Source organism: Cornus florida, unplaced genomic scaffold (genome assembly GCF_030987335.1).
Source record: "Cornus florida cultivar Cherokee Brave unplaced genomic scaffold, ASM3098733v1 CherokeeBrave_3.0.0_Hap2_Chr10, whole genome shotgun sequence".
Lineage (NCBI taxonomy): Eukaryota > Viridiplantae > Streptophyta > Magnoliopsida > Cornales > Cornaceae > Cornus > Cornus florida.
Genome location: NW_026775580.1, coordinates 12143914 through 12160325, shown reverse-complemented (window position 1 = coordinate 12160325; position 16412 = coordinate 12143914). Strand labels below are relative to the sequence as shown.

Sequence of the window (16412 nt, the reverse complement as noted above, 5' to 3'; positions counted from 1 at the left end):
TGAAAGGCATTGAAAGAAACTTTATACTACAGGTTTGCATAACCCATGATAAAAGACACTTTCTACCGCGGTCTATATGGGCCCGTAGTAGAAAAGGAACTTCTACCACGGGCTATATGCACCCGTAGTATAAATGGAACTTTCTACAATAGGTTAGACATGTGATAGAAAGTTATATATCTACTACGTGCTAAACCCATGATAAAAAGTGAAATATTTTTTCCCAAAAATATTATATATTTTTTCTATATTCATTTTGACATATTCATCACCCTTTCCAAAAATTTATCCTCTAGCCGGAAACTTTACGCTATATATATGATTTTTTTAAATGAAAATATAATAAAAAATACTCTTTTGGGACTTAGTTTAAAGAAAAAAAACGTAGTTTTAAATTTTTTTATATATATTAAGTGCTTATCATATACCATAAGCTGAAGAACCAAAAACTTCTCTTTCTGATGAAGCCCTAGTTCTCTCTGTCATTGGTGGTATTGGATGTGTTAGGTTCTGCCGAAATCCCACTCCTCCACCGCCGATTCTCCTTGTCCTTCTTTCCTATACACAGGTTGTCTTCTTTCCAATGAATCTGTTCCACCCGGTACCAAGCTGCGGATCAATCCCCATCTCTAGCCCACCTATCTGCAGCGGAGCACGTCAACAAGGAAAATTACAGAAATCTAAAAGCCCAAATAGATGAATAACTCTGGCATCCTGAAGCTTATAGCGCAAAGGCGAACCTTCTTGTCAGCCCATCGCCAAAGTCGTCGTCTTCGTCAATCCCCTTCATCCCGAGGATTCCTCTTCTCCCCAGGTACCCCTCTCTCTTGTTTTCTCTCTCTCTCTCTCTCTCTATATATATATATATATACATGCATACATATATATATATATATTTATATATCTAAATTGCTTTTCAATTTCTTTGATAATTTTCCCTCTTTACACCATATCTTTATTCACTGGCACATATTAATTTGATTTGAACTAAAATTGTTTTTGAATTTGAACTCCTTGTCATTCTTTCTGAATGATTTACAATCTTTGTTCGATTTCTTGCAATCTGATATACAATCTTTGCCGGCAACCCCTATTATTAAACATTAAGTATCAACCTTCCACTTTCCTATCTCTTCTTTATTAAAAATTACCAATTTATTTTTGAACAATTCACCACTCAATACCCTATCTCTTCTTTTGACCAATTTACTAATCCTATTTGAGGATCTACTAGCGGAAGCAGAGTGTGAGGTAGTTCATGGCAAGCCCCTTCCAACACTATGGAATTCACTCAAAAATATGCTTTTTGTAAGGCCCTGTTTGCTATCTGTTTTATTTCATGTGTTTTTGTTGCAGGTCCGCTACAGTAGTCCAAAAGTGGCCCAAAGCATGTTTGGCTCGTTATGTTTTGCTTGGAACAGTTGTAAAACATTTTAATAAAAAAGGCCCAAAACTTGAAACACCATTTTGGTGTTTTAAGTTGTTTCAGCACTGTTTGGCCCACTTCATGCACTGTAGCGGAGGAAGTAATTCGGCCAAACTTATAACACTCTACAACAAGTATAAAGGCCACGCTTAAATATTTTAGGTCATTTTGCACCCCAATTTTCTCTCTCCTCCATTGATGTTCTCTGTGGCGATTCGACTATACAGTGCTTGCGTCTTGAAAACTTCAATCAATTCAAGCCTTTTTGCTTAAAACCACCACCGATCTAAAGCCCTTTACACTTTTCGTCAAAGAAGAAGCCAGGTTTGACCTATTTAGTTTAACTTTGTTCGATTAAGTTCAACATATTGGCTGTTTTTCTGTATTTTTGTTAGTTTTTTTTGTTGGAAATCCATAGATGGTGTGTAATATTCTTTGATTTTGGAGGGTTTTTTTTTTAAAAATTGATTTTTTCTGAAAACCGTAGTTTTTCTTTCAGTTTTACGAACATAAAACTCTTCTATATTGTTAGATTTGAGCTTATATTTGAAGGGAAACCAATATTTGTAGAAACCCTAAATTTTTCTTTCGATTTTTGGATTAATTACCACAACAGTGTTGTGTTAGAGCCTAATAAATATTTATAGAAATCCCAAATTTTTGACAAATGGTGATATATTCGTGTTAGTTTTCTCTGATTGGTTGTTAATATGTGCTCGTCATTTCATAAGCGTACAAGACCTCTGAATTTGTCTGGGTCATGGGCACTGTCAAGGAACTGTAATTATTGATATGGATTATTATTGTGTAAAAAAATCTAACTTTTGATGAATAATGCTTCTTAATTTTGCGGGGTAAAATTACGTATGTTGGATTGACAACAATACAATACAGGAGGGTTGAGGGAATTGATTAGTCTCCATTTGAGTTAATTTATATGGTTATGACCTTTCATTTAAGTTCTGTTAGCATCAGAGGCTCTTCAACTGTATTTAATTTTGGATTTATTAGTGTGAATTTGATTAATTTGGCTGCTTGATCAATATGACTTTTCATATATGATAATATATTTATATTAGCTTCCCCTTGTCAATTGTTGGTTTAAGCTTGATGAGTATGAAGATGTATGCACCTTTTTTTTGTGCAATTGGAACTTTTATAGTGATATATGTATCCTTGATCATTGATGTGCATATAAGAGTTGCACACCTTCTGTCAATTATTTTGGTGGTTTACTTGAGAGTGTTTATGCCCCTCATACCCAAACTTTTAGAGGGATGTTAATTCTTTTGGTGGACGCACCATATACTTTTATGGCATGGACCATTATGAGTTGTGATTCTTCTTGCATGTTGATGATGTTGTGTTTCTTCTTCTTCTTTTGTATCCCATTTTTAACGTGTTCAAAGGTCAGAACGGGAAAGGAAGATATGGTGCGAAGATGTGTGTGTTAATTAGATTAATGGTACTTGTCAAAAGTGTACTTCATTCTAGAATATTATGCATTATTTGTGTGTGAGTGTGTAGTGCATATATGAGTTATACTTGATGTTAATATGCATATATGAGTTATACACTTTCTGTGGCAGAATCCAATTGTTTTGGTGGTTCACATGAGAGTGTTTTATGCCCCTCTGCCCCCTCTCACCCAAATTGTTAAAAGGATGTAATTCTTTTGGTGTTTTTCTTCTTGTTTCATCCCATTTTTAACCTTTTCAAAGGTCAGAGGTGCGATGATGTGGTGTGTTAATTAGATTAATCGTACTTGTCAAAATGTTCTTCATTTGTATAACAGTGTGCTTAAATATAGGGATGATTTTAAATCAATTTAGATGAGTGCAATATATGTGTAATGCACTTGGTGCACACTACCTTTAAATTTTTTTTATGACATAGGTTCAATTATGAGTGTTTTCCTTCAGAATTCTGATGTCAGTAGAGTTAGGCCCTCTTCAGAATTCTCTGTTTTACTTTATGACATAGGTTCAGTACAATATCTGTTTGTTGCTATTGTGGGCTTGTAATATATATATATAATATATATCATTTTTGCTGTTACTATTTTGCTTTTACTATTACTGGCTGATATTATTGTTAATATTTTTCAACTTAAATTCTACCATTACAGATGTGAAGTGTGTTGATACTCTCTTGAAGGTGATGTGTGCTGTTATGAAAATGACGTGTCCTATTATTGAAGCTTGTTTCATGGAAGTGAAATTTGTGTTTTTTTTAAGTATGTCTCTTGTAAGGAAAACATAAGGAAACATCTTTTTTTTTTTTTGTTAAGCATCTTTTTTTTCGTTTTTGAATTCTATTGTTGAAATTTGTAAACAATGAAGTGAATTGTGTTTGAATTTTGAATTATATCTCCTGTTTAATTTAATTTAATATTTAATTTGTATTCAATTTCTTTGTCATTTTTCCTAATACAGAAGAATGAGTATGATTTGAGAAGCTTCCTTGCAAGCTTCCATTCTGGCAGGGTGTTTTTTTTTTTTTTTTTTTTAATGTTATGACTCCTTGATAGATGTTTTGTGAAGTTTGACTCTAAATAGATGGATTAGAAATGAAAAAGGTGATTTTAATATCTAGATCATAAGAACACAGTAAAAAAATGGAACTCTACATGTTATCAAGACTCAAGCTGATGCCAAAACATTGGTCTCGCTGAAGCAGTTGCTTTTGTAATTACACTTTGGTTATATATATATATATATATATATATATATATATATATATATGTTTGTGTGTTCAAATTTCAATATATTTATTAAAAATATATAGACTATTTATATAAAAATAAATTTATAAATATATTTAAAATTTATAAAAATAAAATAAAAAAAATGATAACCAAACATGTTTTTTGTTTCTATTTTATTATTATTTTTTTACAACAGTTGGGGTTACCAAACATATTTTGTTTTCAAAATTCTTGAAACGCATGGCTTACCAAATATGTTTTTCATATTTCTGTTTCCGACATTTCCACAACAAAATATCGTTCCCAAACATATTTCTGATTTTTGCCGAAACACTCCAATAGTAAAAGCACTATTTTTGTTTTAACCAAAAACAAAACGCCTAAAATAAAACGCATGCCAAACGGGTCCTAAGTATTTTAATTTTCAAGAAGTAACTTTAGAGCTTTACCTTGTTATGATTTATTTATTTATTTTTTTAAGTACTTTTGCCTTGTTATGATTTTTTTTTTTTAGTTCTGAAAAGATTTACATCTTCTAAAAGCTTGGCATGTTGATAAAAATTGTTTTAGATTCAACCTCTGCAGACATAATTGACCAAAAATAAAATAAAAAACCAGAAATAGAAATAGAAGTTATAGAAATAAAAATATATATTTGTTTTGCTGAAATAAAATGGGCGGTGATTACCTCAAAATGCAATGTAAATTTTGTTACTTTAAAAAAAAAAAATTTATATTAAAAAGATCATAACAAATTTCACCAAATAGAACTTAGTTTGCAAAACAAGAATTACAGACCTTGATTAGTTGATTTAGAAAGAAAAAAAATTTAAAACAAAACCCATATATACAAGTTAGTAGTTGGAGAGAGAGAGGGGGGCAAGCGTGAGAGTTAGAGAGACAGCGGACCCGCGGCTGAAGCTTGCGAATGGCGAATCCGAACTGGAACAGCGGGCAATGGAAACTGAAAGATATGGGTTTTGATTTTTTGAATAATCCGAAATGATATGCCAATATGGGTTTTGATATAGGTGATAGGTTTTGAACTTTTGATTCTTACAGACAGATAGATAAACTGAAATAAATGGGTTTTGAACTTCTGATTCTTGTAGATTTTGTAGTTTGCAGTTGCAGAGAGAGAGGGGGGGCAAGTTCAAAGTTGAGAACGAGAATAGAGATGGAGGCGATTGGGGAGGCTGAAATGAGATGCAACAAAAATTGCAAAGGCAAGAACAAAGGCAAGAGGAAATGCTAAAACAAATGCAAGTGCTTCCATCGATGTTTGTAAGTAATTTCTATAAATTTGATGCAATCTCTCTCATTAAAAATAATAATGTTTAATTCGGAAATCATTATTTACTCTCTTTTTTTTTTTCTTTTTTTTTTTTTTTTTCCAATATTGTGGTAAGCACAAAATGCTAACAGCTAGTCTATTCCCAATGCTCCACCTCAAGTCTCACCTATAAAAAATATAGCTGAGAAGAGGTGTGAGTTATTGCATTATAATGGAAGAGGATCAATTATTGTTGAGGGTGAAGTTTTTGAAACAAATCCTGATGAATTCCTAGGTCATGCTACTCTTGGTTTCGATTGTTGGCAAGTGTGGATCAATGAAACCTTTGATAAGGATTTACCCTTGTATAGAGCTCAGCCTCTGTATGAGGATTTGAAAGATGTTGTTGGATATAAAACTGCATGGCCTATCAAGTTTATCAAATTTTGTAAGTTTGGTAGCAACATGTTAGCTATAATAAAGGAAATATTTGTTATGCTTTGCTTTCTTTCTCAAATGTTTTTCATTTAGGAAATCTGGAGCAGACCATACTAGTGTAGTGGATTGGTGGGCCTTTATATCTTGCTTTTTGGTAAATTGACATTTCAAGTTTATTTTGAAGTAATAGATTTTCTTGCATAAATGAGTTTTTTTTTTTATTTATTTTTTATGTGGGAGAGCCTTTTCAATCCTAAACCCTCTTTCTCTTTAGTAGAGCATACCACACTTCGGGCATGAGTTTTTTTATTTGAATATATGAGTTGCACATTTGTTATTTTCTAAGAGGTTACTTTTTTATGTGATAGGGAAAAACGTAATGGCTGGAGTTAGTTTCTTTTTACGCCTTGTACAGTGAATGAAGATGGTTGGGCAAGCTTGGCGGTGTTACTTCTTTTTGCAATCTTTTGTTAGCACTTGGTTTTTTTTCTTTTTCTTTTTTAACAATGATGGAAACTTTGTATTCCAAGTTATTCAATGAATGTTTTGGATTAATTTTTAGTGATTGTTCTTTTATTTATTTATTTTTTTTTAACAATGATAGAAACTTTGTACTTTAAATTATTTAATGAATGTTTGGAATTAATTTTTGGTGATCGTTGTAAACATATGGTTTTGGCTGCAATTTGGTTGTGTATGTGGAGTAGGTTATGAGTGATATATGTTGTTGGATGATAGGTTACCAATTTAATATATATATATATATATATATACACACACACACACACACTATATACCACAGTAATAAAAGGACCTTTCTATAATGGGCGGTTCCTGTGGTACTGATAAGCGCCGAATATTGCATATTCGAGCGGCCTTATTTGCATTAGTTAAGTACATTAGTTAATTATAATGTATAGTTTAGCTTTATCTGTTTATTTCCGTCTTTTTTCAGATTGGTTCCCCCGAAAATGGTTAAAAGAGCGGTCTTGACAAACTCTTGAAGAATCAAAGCATGTCGTTGCTAAGGACTGTCGTTTTGGTCAAGTCGCTTGATTCAGTCAAGCGTGTGAGTTTTGCGGCATAGCCCTCAGGATGAAGATCGCGTCAAATGGACCGATCCAAAGTGGCTTAAGTGAGGAGTGAAGGCTTTGAAGCCAAGCACTGCGAGCGCCCGCCGCAGATCCGCAAGGGCCCGCCAATCACTCGAGTAGAATTCCTTCAACCGCGGGGCCCCGCCGTGTCTCGCGGGCCCCCTCAAGCAAGCACCGCGGGAGCCCATCGCAGATCCGCGGGCACCCGCCAAACACTCCAGTGGCCATCCTCGGATCTCAAGTACCTGCGTGCGCCCGCCAGCGCCCCGCGGGTGCCCGCCGATCTACAGTTAGCAGATCAACTACCCTTGAATTTGTGTTGAAAGTTGTCTCCTTGACCCTTTTATGTGGTCCTAATTTCTCCTAGGGTTGTTGGGGTACGAAAATGGAGGGAAAGGGAGATTATTTTGTGTAGATAAGGGGCTTGAGGCTAGGGGGAGAGGGGATCACACATTTGGCTAAGGTTAGAGAGAGAAATATTGAGTTTGGAGTGGTTTATGTATTTTGGGTCCTCTAGGAGCGAAAATAGGGAGTTTCTTCATTTCTTCTCCTTCCCCCATTGCTCCTATGGGTAACTAATTCCCTTTCTAGGGAGGTGATGAAGCCTTATTGTGTAAGTATAGCTTAGATTTGGTTTAATTTTGGGGTAATACTATATATATGTGGCTTTTCCATGAGCTAGAGCATCTTACATGTTGTAAGGAACTTCAGTGTCTACAAATGATCATTTTGAGTTAAATATCTTACCTTAGATTGTTTCCTCTTATGATTATATTGCTTACATTTTCATAGTGACAATGGAGATGAGTTTGTGGAAATGTTTTTATTGGCATGTTTTATAAGAAATTGTTAGTCCATGGCTTAGGGTCTCCCTTTGATGGATTAATCTTGAATCTTGATTTCTTGTGCTTTTATCATTTAATTGAAGGCTTGATAATCTCTAGCTTAGTGAGCACGTCTAAGGCTACACCTTAGTGTAAGTAGTCAAAGCATGTAAATCTTTGATAGGCTATTCTTACCTATTGATTTTATGAATTTCTTGAAGGTAATGTAGCAATTTTGTGTTGTTGCATTCCATGGTCACATGTATATGTTGTTTCCCCAAGTAAATCATGTTCTATCATGCTTATAGATAGGTAGTGGATTCACTTCCCTAGTCCTCGTTATTCATTTTCTTTTCCTAAACTCTTTGCAATTAGTGTTTTATGCATTTCTTAATTCTTAATTTAAGTAACAATCCAAACACAACTTTATACCCCTTGTCATCAAACTAAAAGTGAATTCAAAAACCTTGGTTGCCATAAACTAGCAATCATAGTGGTTCAACTTACCCGACCAATAGCCCTATTTTACAATGATTTGTGCTATTGAAAAGGGTTGATTTATTATAGATCAAATCTCAAACCGATTAATTTTTGGCTCCGTTGCTGAGGATTTGCAAACGGTTTTATAACCGAGGTTTTAGGATTAACTTTGGTTTGATTGTGAATATTGTGTTCTTGTGGATATTTTCTTGTTGGTTTCGACTAATTTGTGTTTCAAGTATTCTCGTGAGATTCTAGGTACTCAAGGCTTGCTGAGCGAAGGCTAGCAAATTTGTAAGTCTAGACGACTTTAGGTAAGTTTTTGAAGTTCTAGTTTCAAAGTTGCGAATATCTTGCATGTATATAATTTAGAGATACTTAGCTTGTGGAGCCCTTGTCGAGGCTATTTTATTGTTTGTCTATATTGCAAAGCATCGGTCCTTGTCGTGGCCATTTACTTTTCTATCTTGATTGATAATTGAGGAGAACGGAAACATCGTATGTGGATGTGATGGTGAAGGGATATTATGTTTGTTGTGAATTGCGTAGTTAATGTTAGGCCGTAGGTTACCATCCTTGCCTACTCTTGAAGTGCCAATTGATATAAATTCACTTGAAAGAACTCTTAGAAGAAACCTTAGGGAATCAGAAAATTTAAGAGGACTTGATCTTGAGATTAATACAATGGCCAAAAATAAGGGAAATGTCGGGAATGAGGGAATCCATAATGATAGGGCTGAAATTCCAAATGTTCTTATGACTCTTAGGGACCATTTCATCCCTACAACTTATGCCTCTCCTTCTTGCATAGTGATGCCAAACATCGAGGCAGCTTAATATGAGATCAAATCTAGCACCATCCAAATGCTTCCATCTTTTTATAGCTTTGAAAATAAGGACCCCTATAAGCACCTTGATGAATTCCTTGAAATATGTTCTACCATCAAGCTGTGGGAGTTTCCTGACAATGCTCTCTATTTATATCTCTTCCCATTCTCCTTAAAAGAAAGGGCAAAATATTGGTTGAACTCCCTTGCTGCAAATTCCATCACTACATGGGCTCAATTGCAACAAGAATTCTTAAAAAAGTACTATCCAGTGAGTAAAACCAACCTAATGAGGTGTTTCATTCTTAACTTTTCACAAAGCTAGGGGGAACAACTCCATGAGAGTTGAGAAAGACTTCAAGACCTCCTTAGGAAATGCCCACACCACCTAATTCCAAAATGGCAATTGGTGCAAGCTTTCTATGCTGGTTTAACCGATACCCATAGATTCATGGTTGACTCATCATGTGGAGGGATGTTCATGTCCAAAAGTGCGGATGAGGCATAGACCCTACTTGAGAACTTGAGTGAAAACTCACTACAGCATAATTCTCGTAGTGCTCCGACCTCAACCAATATAAAGAACACCAACTCTTGTCAACCAAAAACAATGCGAGAAGAATCTTCTCAAGTGGATGTTATAGCCCACAAATTCTATCGATTGATGGCACCACATCTCTCCCCCTCTTTGTCTCAAAATTCGGCAAGTGCGGTATGTGTATCATGTACTAGCCCATTTCATCTCTCGGAAGATTGCCCCACACTGGAGCAATTTCCTAGCCCCAATCAAGAACAAACAAATGTTATGTTCTTAAGGCCCAGAAATAATCCATATTCCAATACTTACAATCCGGAATAGAGAGTGTGACGGCCCTGGTTTTTCAAGCCAGTGCGTCCTGTGATGAACCAAAGATTGACCCGATAACGGATCTGAATGCGGAAGCGAAAACAGAAAACAAGACTCTAAGAAGTCAAAGTGACCTTCCATGAGGTCGTGGAACTTAATGAGAACTGATGTGGAAGCGAATGTCAACTACCCCCAAGGGCAAAATGGTCATTTCTGAAAATATAAAATCGGGAGCTACCGAGCACACCACTAGAAAACAGCAAAAAATTAATCAAATTAGACCTAAGAATCACTTGATTCAGAGTCCGGATGAAGAAGATATGAAACTCCAAAGTTTCATAAAAATCACATTTTTGGGTATGAAATCAATGCAGCAAGGGTACTTCGGAAGGGATAAAATGGTTTTTTGACATAACTGGATGCAACTGAGCATACCATTAGATAGACTAGGAAAAATTAATAAATTTAGACTCAAGAATCACTTGATTCGGAGTCCGGACGAAGAAGATATGAAACGTCAAAGTTTCATAAAAACCAACTTTTGGGTTTAAAATCAGTGCGGCAAGGGTACTTTACAAGGGGTAAAATGGTCTTTTTGGATATAATTTGATGCAACCGTGCATACCGTTATATAGACCAGCAAAAACTAATAAACTTAGACTCAAAAATCACTTGATTTGGAGTCCGGATGATAAAGATATGAAGCCTCAAAGTTTCAAAAAAATATCAACTTTCCGGGTTCAAAAATCTGGGCAAGAATAGTGTTTTGACAGCAAACACCATTTGAATTTTTTTCTTGGAACTGAGGCTAAAAACGGATCCCTAAACGAGTTTTTCTGGAAAAACACAAAGAAGAAACCCCCCTTAAAATCACGTTTTCTACCCAGCTATGTAGAAGGAAACCAAAAAAAATATTGTAAAGTCCCTAAAATGACCCTTGAACAGCCAAGGTCAAGAGGGTCCAAAAAAGCTGCTGAAGCTAAAAGGAAGTTCTGCTGTCCAGAACTGAGAGCAGACACGGGCATGAAGATGACATTTTCTGGAAAAACACAAAAAATAAACCCCTCTCGAAATCAAATTTTCTACATGAATCACAACAAAATTTAAAAAAACTCAATGTAGAATGCCCAAAATGCCCCTAGTTTAGTAAAGGGTCAAAAACTCAAAAAATGCAACTTTGCACCAAGTATGCATTTGGCCCTAAGTGCATTTTTAGGTTGAAACGAATGTGCACGCAAGTGTAATAAATGATTCTAAGTGCGCGGCAATGGTCCGCGGCTCCCGAGAAGCTTCGACTCAAAATCTGACCCCCCGACGGCCAAAAATGAGAAAAATGGACTTGCAATGGGAAATTTGAAATCCAATAATATAAAACGGAGTCAAATTACCATTTGGCCCTTGGCCACACTTCAAACATGATTAATAAGACCCTATAGAAGAATAAAAATGGAATTCTCACACCCGATGCAAACATGGTGAGCCAATGACTTAGCATTTTTCAATATTTTTATAATATTTCATGAAGTTAAAAGTTACATAAGGTACAAATTAGATGTCACTGGCCTATGACCTCATCTCATACATGTCAAATACATTGTAAAGAGTGTACTTATGTACACATTATATAAATAAAATCAAATTTACACATTTTGACATGTAAAGCTATAAATGGCATTTCAAGCCAACATTTACAAGAAATGAGAACTCAAGTCTACAAATCATCCAAGCATGATGTGAATCCCGAATCTTGATCCCGATACCTAAAAAATGTCCCCACTACATGGGTGAGTAACATAAAGCTACGCGTAGGAGATGAGCATGTATCGACCTAGCGTTTTACAATTATATCACCTTAAGGTGAAACATGTCAAAGTGCTCATGCCACCTAACGTCTATTTCAAAATGAGACTAAGGGATCATCCTAAGCTACTCATGCAATTTAAAGTGAACAACGGCACACAAGGATACATGCTCAAGTATACTAAGCATTGTTAAAACATGCTACACAACATACAAGCATACATTTCCAAGTATACTAAACCATATTAAGACAAGTCATACAATGTCTAAGCATATGTACACAAGTATACATTTTATATGGAAATCTCATAAATCAAGTATACGAACACAAGTATACTAAGCTAAAAGAGATACGCCTAAAACAAGTATACCCGGCACAAACATACTAAATGAAATTTAAACTCACGGAGCAAGTATACAAGTTCAAGTATACTAAATAGGATTCAAATATCCAAAGCAAGTATCAATTCTCAAGCTATAAGTAATCATAATTAACAACTTGAAATTGAATGCGAAATCAAATAGTGGAAAGACTAGGATCCTTGGCTGTAGACCAATCAAGTTATTCCAGGTTACTAGCCCACAAAGTACTACCTAGTGCGCACGTGTATAAGTTATTCCGGGTAATTACGACCCACAAGGTACTACCTATTGTGCACTTCATATGACTTAAGAGACTCACGAATCCGTACTAGGGCCAAACCCTAGCCATCACATGAGTATGATCCTTACAAGCCTCCAAAAATAATAAGTTCAAAACTTATGCAAAATCAATAAGTTAAACCAAACTTATACATCTCAAATAATGTCTAGGAATCAATTTACATGCACAAGTAAGGTTGAATTCACACAAACCATGCCCTAGAGTTCAAGTCTAAATAGCATATGATATGTTATGTTCTCAATATGTAATTTACATACAAAGCAAGAATATTTTACAACAATTGAGTCACATTACTATCCTAAGCCACAAGTACTAAATAAGCTTTAATTTAGTAACAAGCTTTCAAGGTAAACAATTGTAGTATTCTAACAAGCTATATACCTACACAAGATATATTTAAACAAGCTTTACAAGTCAATGATATTCTATATCATGCTAAGTCCAATTACCATTTTAAGAGACCCAAAGTACTAATTCTACATCCAATTAGTAATATGCTCATAAGGTAATAAATTTCACTACATTAAAGGGGATTTTCAACCTAATATGAAAAGTCTCTAGATTTCATATTAATCCCAAATAAACTCAAATTAATATATGTTAAGGAACATAGCATAGCCTTCACATATATTATACCCAAAATCAATTTAAGTGAGTACAACACTTAAAAATAAAATTAATTAAGCTAATTAATTAATTTTCTCTACATTTTCAAACATATCTAAATGTCCTTAATTTAATATATGTTAAAGAACTCACCAAGGCCTACTTTAATATCACATTACAAGTTGATTCCATACTTGATACAACTAGGTGAATTAAACTTTCACAAAAGATAAATATTAAAAAAAATTTGCAATTCTTATTCAAATAACCCCAATTTAATATATATCAACCACCATACGAAGGCCTAAATTTCTAACATGCTATAATTTAATTCTAAGTTGCCTAGCATCATGAGAATTAAATCTTAAACAGATAAAATAATTAAATTAAATTCTATAACTTGAACAACGCATGCTCACAAGTTGTATATGCTCGTATAACAATCAATACAACATTAATATAACCCTAAAACATCTCCTACCTCAATTTGAGATGAAAATCCCAAAAGCCAACCGAAAAAAAAGTGCTCCGAATCCGACGATACCGAAGGGTTTTGTCGAGGACAACACGATCTACATGAACCCACAAGAAGCCCCATCAAAATCACAACTTGACTTCAGACCCGAACTCAAAATTTGGCCAAAAACGATTTATAATAAGGGGGAAAGATGGGCGTAGTCAAGACAAACACAAAATGCGAAGGCACTTCGACTTTTTAACAAAGGGAAGAAGGTTCAAATGAAAAAAGAAGGGTGGCAGCCCCCTTGGGCTGCCATAGCAGGTTCTGGTTGTGCATGGAGAGGGGAGAAGATGACTTTTTAATTTTAACTCCCCCTATTTATAGAAAATCTCAAACAGTGCCCCGAACGGGTCCCGTCGGGTCCGGAAAAGTGAAATTTGAGCAGACGCGCTCAAACGGCAAAACTCTATGAATGAAAAAGATTCAAAATGAGAAAATATGAATAACGGAAGAAATATCGTCAGAAACGATCGATCCAACATTATTCTCTGATCGATCGAACTTTCTTATCCTTATCGACATGCCAAATCTTATATAGCTGTACCACCCTACCAACCACTTTTTTCCTTTTCCCAAAAATATCTTCAAAATATATCAGATTTGTTTTTATCCAAAAAGGCACCGCCATTGAGGATCGATCAGTTTCAATTCGATAGATCTCAACTATGTTCGATCGATCTCACCACAGGTTCGATCGATCGAACTTCCCAAATCCCGAGAAAATTCCAAATTCCAGCTTATTAAAAGTTGTCTCATATCCAATCATTAGAGGATTATTGGTGTACGAGCCTAGCTCATTTGGGGTGGTTTTTGACTTACCTATATAAGGAATATGAGCCACTTTTACACATATACACATACTTAGAGAAGATAATACTCAGGGAGGAAGAAAAGGAGAGGAGGCTAGGCTAGAGACACCATTGGAGACTCTTCATTAACTAAGGAGCAGATTTCTTCCATGGAGCTTGCCCTTGAGGGTTGGAGGACATCATCCATGAGTGGCTAGACATCCTCTTCGAGCTAGAGTTAGCCCTAAACATGCTTTCTACATCTTGATTTATATATTTTTGAGGGAATTTGTATTGTGATACATGTCTTGACACTTTTATATATATAGATCTTCTTTATTCAATGGTTTGTATGGTTTAATGCTTCCAATTGATCATTTTATTATATTCATATATCTATGTATGCTAGAATAAATGTTCAAGTGTTTGTCTCTATTTCTTGTGTTATTGATGCATGTCTATGTGTATTAATGCTATAGATCTAGAGATTGTCAAGATATAGTGCTTAATGGCATTTTCTTGTGGTGTATTTGATGGTTTATACTCATTTCTTGATGGATTGTACCTTTCCCTTAGTTTAATTAGTTTAATTTCATGTCATTAGCTTAATTGTAGTGTAGTTGTAGTTTAGATGTTAAATGGGAGGACAATCCATGCTTGTTGTTGATGTTCCATACTTATGAAAGCAAGTAACATTTATCTCTAACCTTATGATGAGTTTGGATTGCGAGCCTAAAGGAAGGATTAATGGCTTAATTTGATATGTTGTGCTATCCACCATGTTGCTTAGACAATATATGCTTAATTTGTCATCCATGCTTGTTAGAACAACCACACACACACACCTTGTTGCAATACATGTTTTTCCCCTCATTAATCATTCATTAAGGGTGTAGAAAAGCTATGCTTAGTGGTGATCTCTAAACCCTAAGATCTCTCTCTCTTTTATTCTCTTTATTGAATTATTATTTACTTTAGTTTAATTTGCATCTAGTTTAATTTCACCAACCAACCACTATTTGGATCACTCAACCTACTAACCCTAATCTTGATTCCTCAGCCTAGTACGACCTTCAATCCCTTAGGACGATCCTTTCTCACTCATACTACATAGTATAGGTGTTAAGCAGTTTATAAATTTAAAGTATGTGCCCACTTGACACTAATTTCCAAACTCAAAATGTTGTGCATATTTTATGTGCACGCTCGGGTCGCACCACCTACACTACTTATGCTCAGGTGGTAAACAATGGTTTACAGTAGTATCAGTTAACTGTGGACTTGAGACAGGCTAGGGGTGAAAAGCGGGGTGACCGAGACTTTGCTAATCAGTCCACTGAGAAAGGGAATGGCTATGGACACTGACATAATGATAAGGGTAGATTCTATGGACAAAAGTCTTGGAAGAAGCACAAGGGTGGTTTAGATGCTCACTGGAATGGGTCACCTATTCAATGGCAACAGGATGGTGGACCACAGGCAAGATAGGGTTAGGCACAGGCTAACCAATAGAGGCAGAAATTTGGCACTTTCCAGGGTAGTTACTATACTTGTGGAGAGGTTGGTCACACTTCTAGGCAGTGTCCTAAAGCAGGATAGGGACAGGGATAACATGTATAGTAGGGACAGTGGGCACCATTACCTTTACCCGCTCCACAGATTCCACGAATTCAGGGATAGACATATTCGGCTTTACCAGCACCACCATAGCCTTAGGGACAGGCACCGCAACAGTTACATTATAGTAGGGTGTACAATCCTATGCCACAGGATGTTCAGGAACCTCAGGTTGTAGAGGGTATGTTTCCTATTCATGGTACACAGGGTCGTGTTTTATTTGATATGATATTTCTACACCTTTAGGCAATACTGCCATTTTACATGAGAGTGATGCGCCTGTGACACTAGATATTGATAGACTCAGATTTCTAGCCAATCTATTAGTCATGTACATGTACACTTATGATGTGATACTTGGGATGGATTGGTTATCTCACTACTATGCTAAAGTTAATTGTTATGATAGGTCTATTATTTTCACCATACCTGGTCAGGATATGTACGTCATCGCTATGCCATGTTCTAACGGGGTTACTAGCACTTATTTGTTTTATGTCG

At 35.4% G+C, this 16412-nt stretch overlaps 1 long non-coding RNA gene across 1 annotated transcript; it reads left to right on the top strand.

The window, feature by feature from the left end:
- The first annotated feature begins 382 nt into the window (after nucleotides 1-382).
- On the top strand, nucleotides 383-3835 carry LOC132278949 (uncharacterized). Its single transcript, XR_009471177.1, has 2 exons — nucleotides 383-814; nucleotides 3555-3835. It is a non-coding gene; the product is annotated as an uncharacterized LOC132278949 (long non-coding RNA).
- Nucleotides 3836-16412: the final 12577 nt, after the last annotated feature.